Below are 8,433 nucleotides of genomic sequence, written 5' to 3' on the forward strand. Positions count from 1 at the left end.
GGGATGACGAGGTCGAACGGTCACAAACTCCTGCAAGACCCTACATTGAACACCTTCAAGAGTAAATTGGATGCTTATCTTGCTGGGATCCTATGACCCCAGCTGACTTCCCGCCCTTTGGGCAAGGGCTGGACTCGATGATCTCCCGAGGTCCCTTCCAGCCCTAATGTCTATGAAATAAAGTCTTTATTCCCCTCACATCACACTCCACCAACAAACTGAGCCCCTCCACCACCCATGCAAAAAGCAACCCCCCGTCATACAAATCAAAGTGGGGTTTTTTTTGGTATCCAGGAGTGGGGGGCCATAGGGTGAAGGTACCTAGGGGGAAGAGCCAAGGGACAGGCAGCCAGAACCCTAGGCTCTGGCTGTCCTTCCATGGGTGCAGGTGCCACGGTTTGTGCAGTTGGTGACAGGCTTGCCCTGGAGCAATGGTGGACACTGGTCCTCTGGTGCAGATGGTTCCCCCTCTCCCAGGTTCTGGCCATGTCCATCAGGGCAGGTGTGGGGACCTGTGCTCACTGCTGGCTGCTCTGGCTCTGTGCCCACACGGAACCAGGGTGAGTAGTGGATCTAGGCCTAGGCAGTGGTGGTGGTGGGGGGAGGGGGTTGGGTGGCTAGAGACCCAGGGCAGGGGCTGGGGCTCCTGACAGCTGGACACAGTGAAGCACTTCCTTTCAGACCCAGGCAAGGTCCTCCTGTGGGGTAGTGGGTGGATGTCAGGGGGCCTGCAGAACTAGAGATGGAGGTGTAGGTGGGCAGTAGCTAGCATGAATGCAACCACCAAGGCCAGAACTGTGTCCAGCACCTGATGGTTGCCATCCATGGCCTGCACTGCCCAGCCCAGCCGAGCCCAGGATGATGTTTTGCTCCTACAGAAACTGGATCCACTTGCACTCCAGGGTCAGTAGCTTGGCCTGGAACTCCTGGTAGGCACAGTCTCACACCTCCTTGCACTGGTCTCATGCTTCCTCCCTCGTGACATCCTCTGCCTGCCAGGCATTTGCATTCTGGTCTTGCTTCTCCACCAAAAGAGGAGGGTCTGGGTCCATGATGCACCTCTGGCACAGCAGGTGCATCCATAGGGCTCCAGTGGTGGGCAGCAGTGACCCTGAGATGGTATTTCCACTTGGAACTGTGGTCTCCCCTATGTCCAGATGCTGGACCTGCAGAGCTATTACAGAAGCCTTTTGTGAGACAGAAGCCTTTTGTGAGAGTTGGCAACATTTCAGAGACTAGAAGCTCTGTACCACAGGCCATGCTGGGTCCTGCGCTGGCTCTCTGGGCCCCTGCATGGCTGCACCGGTGTTGTTGCCCCTGGGAAGCTGCCAGCATGGGACTGGCGGATGTACAGATATGCCCCACAGCATGTGGAAGCACAGGGCAGGGTGCTGTGGATGTGTTGCAAGCAGGTGGCATTGGCCTTGCTGCACAAAAGCTCCCTCCAGGCAGCCCTGGGGGGCTGGCATGCCTGGGAAGAGGCTGATGGCCTCAGTGGTACTGACCTGGCTGCCTTGTGGCAGAACAGTGGCTAGCAGCACCACTGGGGTGCTGCCTGGCAGGTACAAGTATCCTGTGGTCTGTCAAGGGGGACACAGGGCCTGCAGTGACCATAGGTTCCCTGGTTTGTGTGTCCCAGAGAACAAAATGTCTGCAGGTTTTTATAGCCTGCAGACAGAGTACCATAGAGGCAGCCCAGCCCTGGAGCAGGTGAGGCTCCTAGCTTGCAGCTCTGGGGCTGGCCTTAGGCCAGTCTCCTAGTGGCTGGGCAGACCCAGGAGCAGACTGTGCAGTAACTAATTTAAGCATCATTAATAGTTTTTACTCCACATATGCATACATGCAGATGCACATGCTTACTGTACAATAAACTAGGCTACTGCACAGTAACACATCTTGTGCAGACACATCCACTGAGTTGAATCGCCTTCCTCTTGAGCCAAATGGGGTTTCTTAAATCAGGATATATGTTACAAGTTATTAGTAAAGTCAATGTGCAAACTTCAAATTCTGACCTCAAATACTGCCTGTGGGATTCACCCAAATTAATTTAAACTGGAAGAATGGGCCCAATTTGCCAGCTCTGTATATGCAGAACACCCAGAGACCAGCCTAAGTCTCCTAGATTTAAAATTAATAGATTCATAGATGTTTGGGTCAGAAGGGACCTCAGTAGATCATAGAGTCTGATCCCTGTCCTGGGAAGGAAGAGCTCTGGGGTTAGAAGACCCCAGCCAGGTGCAGGTCTAGCCTCCTTTTAAAGATCGCCAAGGTAGGGTAGAGTACCACCTCTCTTGGAAGTCCATTCTAGATTCTGGCAACCCTTATTGTAAAGAAGTTCTTCCTGATGTCTAACCTAAATCTGCTCTCCATCAGTTTGTGGCCATTGTTCATGGTTACTCCAAGGTGCACTGGTAAATAGAGCATCTCCTATTCCTTGCTGCACCCTCCCCTCCCCTCCCCCCAACCTGGATGAATTTGCTGCCCCTGCCCCAGAAAAAAATCACCTCTCAGCTGTCTCTTGCAGAGGCTGAAGAGATCCAGGTCCCCCAGTCTCTCCTCGTAGGGCTTTTCCTGCAGGCCCCTAATCATACAAGTTACTCTCCTCTGAACCCTCTCAGGGTTGTCCACATCCCTCTTGAAGTATGGTGCCTAAAACTGGATGCAGTACTCTAACTGTGGCCTGACCAATGCTGCATAGAGGGGAAGTATCACATCCCTGGACCTGTTCATCATGCATCTTCTTGATGAAGTGTGGTTAGTTTTATTGATTGCTTCAACACATTGATGACTCGTGTTCATCTTGTTGCCAACAATGACTCTGAGCTCCCTTTCTGCTGCTGTGCTGTTGAGAAGGTCCTCCCCCAGCCTGTAAGTGTTTTGGTGATTCCTTCTCCCTAGGTGCAGCCCTTTCACTTGTCTTTGTTGAACTGCATCCTATTCTGTTCTGCCCACTTTTCCAACCTGTCCAGATCTGCCTGGATTCATTGCCTACCCCTTAGTGTGTTAACTTGACCTCATCATTTGGTATCATCTGCCAATTTGGATAGAGTGCTTTCCATGCTGTCATCCAAGTCACCAATGAAGACATTGAACAGCACAGGTCCAAGGACCAAGCCTTGTGGGACTCCATTGTCCACATCTTTCCAGGTCAGTGCCGACCTGTCCACCACCACTCTCTGGGTGCGACCCCTAAGCCAATTTGCCACCCACCTGAAAATAAGTTTCTGAATCTGAAATGTGCAACTGATTTAATAGCAAACATTTTCAAATGTGTAATACATCTGAGTGATGCCTTCAGACAGATTCCTCTACTACTGTTTACTAGGGCTGTGAGAAGCTTCGGTCACTGATTCAATTCGGAGGACATTTGGCCTGATTCAGTGGCTGAATCTCTGAATCTGAATTGAATAAAGAGACTCATTTATCTCTCCAAATTGAATCAGAAGTCTTCAAGTTAATTTGGAGAGATTCGATGATTCAGTCATAGACACAGCTTTGTATTTTTCCTATGTATCTCAAGGTACCAGGTACAGCTTGTGAACACTAAGATGGTGGGGTGGATGGAGCATCCCATGGGAGCATGGAGGTGGGAGTTCCCCACGCACTCAGCAGTGGACCTAGAAATGGACCAGAAGTACTTCCAGTCCACTTCTGGGTCCACCATAGAGTGCATGCTCCCTCCCCTCCCCCCGGCTCAGCAACTGGTGCTTCCTGGGTCGGGGTGAGGGGGACACAGCTGATTGCTGAGCCAGGGGGGAGGCACAGAGGGAGTCCCCCACCTGCTTGGTGGCAGACCCTAAAGTAGACCAGAAGTACTTCTGGCCCACTTCCAGGTGCACTGCCAAGGGCCTCTCTGCACCCCTGTGGGATGCTCCATCCACCCCACCATCTCAGCATTCACAAGCCACTCCTGGTACCTCAAGGTAAGAAGAAAAAACATATAAATCTGTAGCTATGGACAAATCACTGATTCTCTGAATCAGAATCAGATCTTCAGATTCAGATTTGGCTGAATTGAATTGGGACAGAGATGTAAATCATGGAATCAAATCACTGTCCCTCGAATTGGGCCAAATCTGAATCTGAATTGAATACTGCCTGCTTCGCACACTGCTACTGTTTACTTCACCAACTTATTACATTTTTCATGAAAAGGGTATTATAATGAAATTATATCTCTTTTTGTAAACAAATAGCTTCTGACATTCAGTATATGATCAAAAGTGGAAAACATCTGCGGAAGTCCACACCCTGGTTGGGTATATTTAGCACTCTGAATTCCCTCAAGGGTTTTACAACATCTTCTGAAAACCATGTGTCAATATCACGAAGAGACCTAACTGTGAACAGGATATCAAAGCACCCAAACAAACATACAGTAGGTGGGATTAATAAAACTGAGTCCCGGAAATATAACAGGCATTTAATAACGGGAAAGAGAATCAAAGCAAACCTTTCTTGCATTTTTATAAAACTTTCCTTTCTGTTGTTGTGATGGTGGAGCTTACAATGCCTCTCCATATCCTCTTACAATCTCCCAAAGAACTATAAGTACCCCGACTTTCCTACCTGCCATGTCTTGGATGTTATTATAATATGTTCTAATTTATGACATCACTCATCAGGAGGGTTATTATACATATTTCAGATTTTTTTGTTTGTTGTTTTCTTTTTCTTTTCTTTTTTTTTGTGCATCTCTATTAGGAGTCCCAGTATTATAGAGGAAAACTTTGCACGCCTTCTTGTCTATCCACATGCACTTGCCAGTGTGTGTGCGCGCGTGTGTGCCTATTTCACAGTTGGATGCAGATTAATACTTGTCTTTATTTTTTATCCTTTATCATGCTATCCATCTTTCTTTACCTTTAAACAGAACTGGTTCATTTATATCTTTTTTTTTTAACCTTATCAGTTATATCAACTTTGTAATTCTATCTATATACTGTTCTTACATAACTACTATCAGTTTGTCGGATTGAGCTTGGTATTAGAAAATAAAGTCTCATTATCCCTGGTTCACCTGTTTATTTCTTTTTGGGGCAGAATTTTCTCTTCAAACCCTGCTGTATACTTTCTCTTTATTTCTATTACTGTGTGTACCTTGTATCTTGCACATGCCTGAAGCCTTGAATCCTTGTGACTGACACCCAGATGCCATCTCCAAGCTTGTGGGAGTGGGTCAATTCACTCTCTTCCTTTTTTTTTGTTTACTTCTCAGGGCAACCACCAGCCATGTCCTGTGGTGTGTCTCTCTGGGGATCTGCCCCTCCTCTTCTGAGCTCCGCTCTCTCTGGCATCTTGAGAAGTCCTGAGGTAAGTCTCTTATCCTCTGGGGATCTTCTTTTTACCTCTTTTTCTCCTTCAGCTGCTCTCTCTTTTTTTTCTTTTGAGACTCCCATCTCTTCTTCCTTTTTATCTCCTGGAGCTTCTATCCTTATATGGTAATGGCTCTGGAAGTGGCATTTTCCAGCTCTTTTTGCTGCGTTGCTGTTTACTCTTTCACAGTTGTATACACTCAAGTAAGAGTGTGTACAATTCTACTTACACTTGGAAACTATTGAGAGAGGAGATTTGTGCACCAAAGGTGTTCTGACTCTGACTACCATATATTTGGGATGGAGTCTGGGACCTGTGTTTTCTCAGTTTCTAAGGGCAGTTTTCTTGATGGGTGTCACGGGATGGGGTCCTGCAGGATGGCCGTGATCTCCCCAAAGCCCCCTTACCATGCCAAGCTGGCCCAATGGGCACCCTCTGTTCTTTCCTGCCATGTCTTTGATGGACTGGTTATTAGGGAGGCCGCCTTTACTTCCTCTTGGACATGGTTTTGCCTGATTTTCTGGACCCCGTGGGTTCCTGGACCCCAGGTGTGTCCCACTTCAAAATAGATGTCACAATGGGTGTTTCAGGGCACCCTAGCCTTATGGGCTATGTGTGGATCCAACCACGCCCCAAGCCTCGCAAATGATACCAGTGTTGTTTGGTCTGGGCCTTATTGCAATTTGGTCCCCTTTGGTCCTCCCTGGGCTCTCTGCAGCCCTGTCTCGCTCAGTGCCCCACAGAGGGCACAGCACTTTGCAGGGCTATGGTGCTGGGGTCTGTGCACCCCCAAATGCTGCGTCCTCTCTGGCACCGAGGTCTGTGCACTGCCCCCTATGAGGCCTCCTCCATCCCCTAATAGCCTCACCCAAACCACCGGTGTTATACAACAGTAAACAAAACACAAGCCCCTGGACTGTAGCATAAATTCAAGCCATCTGGCTACAACATCATTCAAACCATACCAGGGGATACTCCAGCCCTTAACAGTCTCAGAATCTGCTCCTGCAGTCAGGCCTCTCCCCTTTGCTTGCTCTGGGAGAGCTCCTTCCCCCTTGGCTGCTGGCAGGGAATTGCTTTCCTGGCCTCAGCCCTGGGGTTTATATATGAGCCAGGCCCTACCCCTTCCAGTCAGCTGACTGCTGGCAGGTGTGGGCCACTAGCTTGTTCTGGCTGCCCTGGTAATCATCAGTTGGGGCTTCCAACTCACCACTAGGGCTCTTCCCCTAGCAGTTTTAGCTCTTTAAAGGAGCAGGGCACCCTACTGCCTTGTGACAATGGGCACAAATGGAAAGTAGGTTCCTGAGGTAACTCAGTTCTGACCCATTTGGAGTTTCCCATGCATTTTCTGCTTGGCTTATTAGATGCTCAAAGGGACACTTTCAAAGTTGAAAGGTCTAAAAAATGATCTACATTTCCCCCATGGGTTTGAGCAGAAGGATTCACTCTGAATGAGCTTTGTTATATAGCTGTTCAGAAGGAAACACCATGATATCTAATTGGATAAGGCAAGGGTCCAATTATAAGAATGGAACATATTATATCCTCAACTTGGCTTGCTAGGGCAATGATCCAGACAAGCATATCAGTCAACTCTCTGTTCTTAAGCAATGAGAAAGTGGGCACAACTCCACCTCTGAATGTTTGGCTTGCTTTTGGATCCACTTTGACTTGTGCTGCACTGAAACCATTGCAGGAGTGTATAGGTTATCCTGACTCAGAGGTGCTTCATTCTAAACTAGATTATGGGTAGTGCTGACAGGCACACATGTATCATTTGTGCAAGACAGTTTTAGATATCACTGAACTAGAAATATTCATGGGTCCATTAAATTATACAAACCCAAAGAGGTGTGTTGACCATCTCTAGAGTTAGCATACAGAATCTAGTTATCCAGCTGCAGATGACATATTTCTGAATCTTTTCCAGCTGGCTAGCTGAATTCTGAAGCTCTGTGTGGGTGTTGTAAACTACACTAGCTAAAATAAGTGAGATGTAGCTAGAGCACTGGCTAGTATCTAAGATCTTGTTTTTATATGATACCTTTCATCCCAAAGTATGTTACAATCTTGAACTAATACACAAAGTATACATGGACAATTTCTTCCATCACTGCAATACCGCCCTGCAAAGGTATTAGCTCCTATTTAATAGTTGACACTAGGGATGTGTGAAATGGCTATGTTTCATTTCCATTTTGGACTTGGCCATTTCAGAAGGGCAGAGATTCCTTTCAGTGTTTCAGATCACTGTTCCATTTCGATTCAGCTGAATCTATTTTGGAGTTTTGATACTGTTTTAGCACTGATTCGGAGATTTGGATCAGCTGGGAAGAGGCAGGCATAGCTGGTTGCAGGTTCTCTCACAGCTCCTCTGGCTATGCCTGCCTCTCCCCAGGCAGGGGGAGCCATGGGAGAAGCCCCCATGGCATGGATGCAGCATGGCTTGGCAGGGTGCTATGTACTGTCTGTGAGCTGGGGCCACTGGGCCTGAGCAGTGCTGGGCTCTGGCTGACAGATGGAGCCGCCCCAGATCCCAGACAGTGAGAGGCACCCTGCTGAGCTGTGCTGCATCTGTGCGATGTGACAGCTGCCACACAGGTGCCAAGTGGGGGGGGAGAGATCCCTGCTGCCCCTCACTGCCCTGAACTGCATGGGGGGCTCTGCCATGTGCCCCCAGAGGCCCTGATTGCCACTGCTACAGCTAGTGAGTGCAGGGCTTTTTTTTTAAGTGCCAGGAGGCTGGGGTCGGGTGGAGGATGGGGCTGGGCAGGGCAGCCATGGGGGCTTCTCCCGCAGCTCCTCCAGCTGTGTCTGCCACTGCACTGGTGGGAGCTCTTAAGTCCCTGGCCCCTGGGTCTGCATGTGGGATGACAGCATGTTGCCGCTGCTGGCTGGGGCCAGCGCCAGCACTGGGTTATTTCCGGTGCTCGGCACAGGCTGCACTCAGTGCAGACCTGGGTTTTGGTGCTGGCCCCAGCCGGTAGCAGCAGCATGCTGTCATCCCGCACACAGATCCAGGGTCCTGCACCCTCCGGGGTGCCTGACTCCTCCCCGGGGGACGCAGGTTGACAGCAGGCTGCTGTCCCTCCCCACCGAGCACCGGGATTGCAA

Source organism: Crocodylus porosus, unplaced genomic scaffold, assembly GCF_001723895.1.
Source record: "Crocodylus porosus isolate Cpor-Errol unplaced genomic scaffold, CroPor_comp1, whole genome shotgun sequence".
Lineage (NCBI taxonomy): Eukaryota > Metazoa > Chordata > Crocodylia > Crocodylidae > Crocodylus > Crocodylus porosus.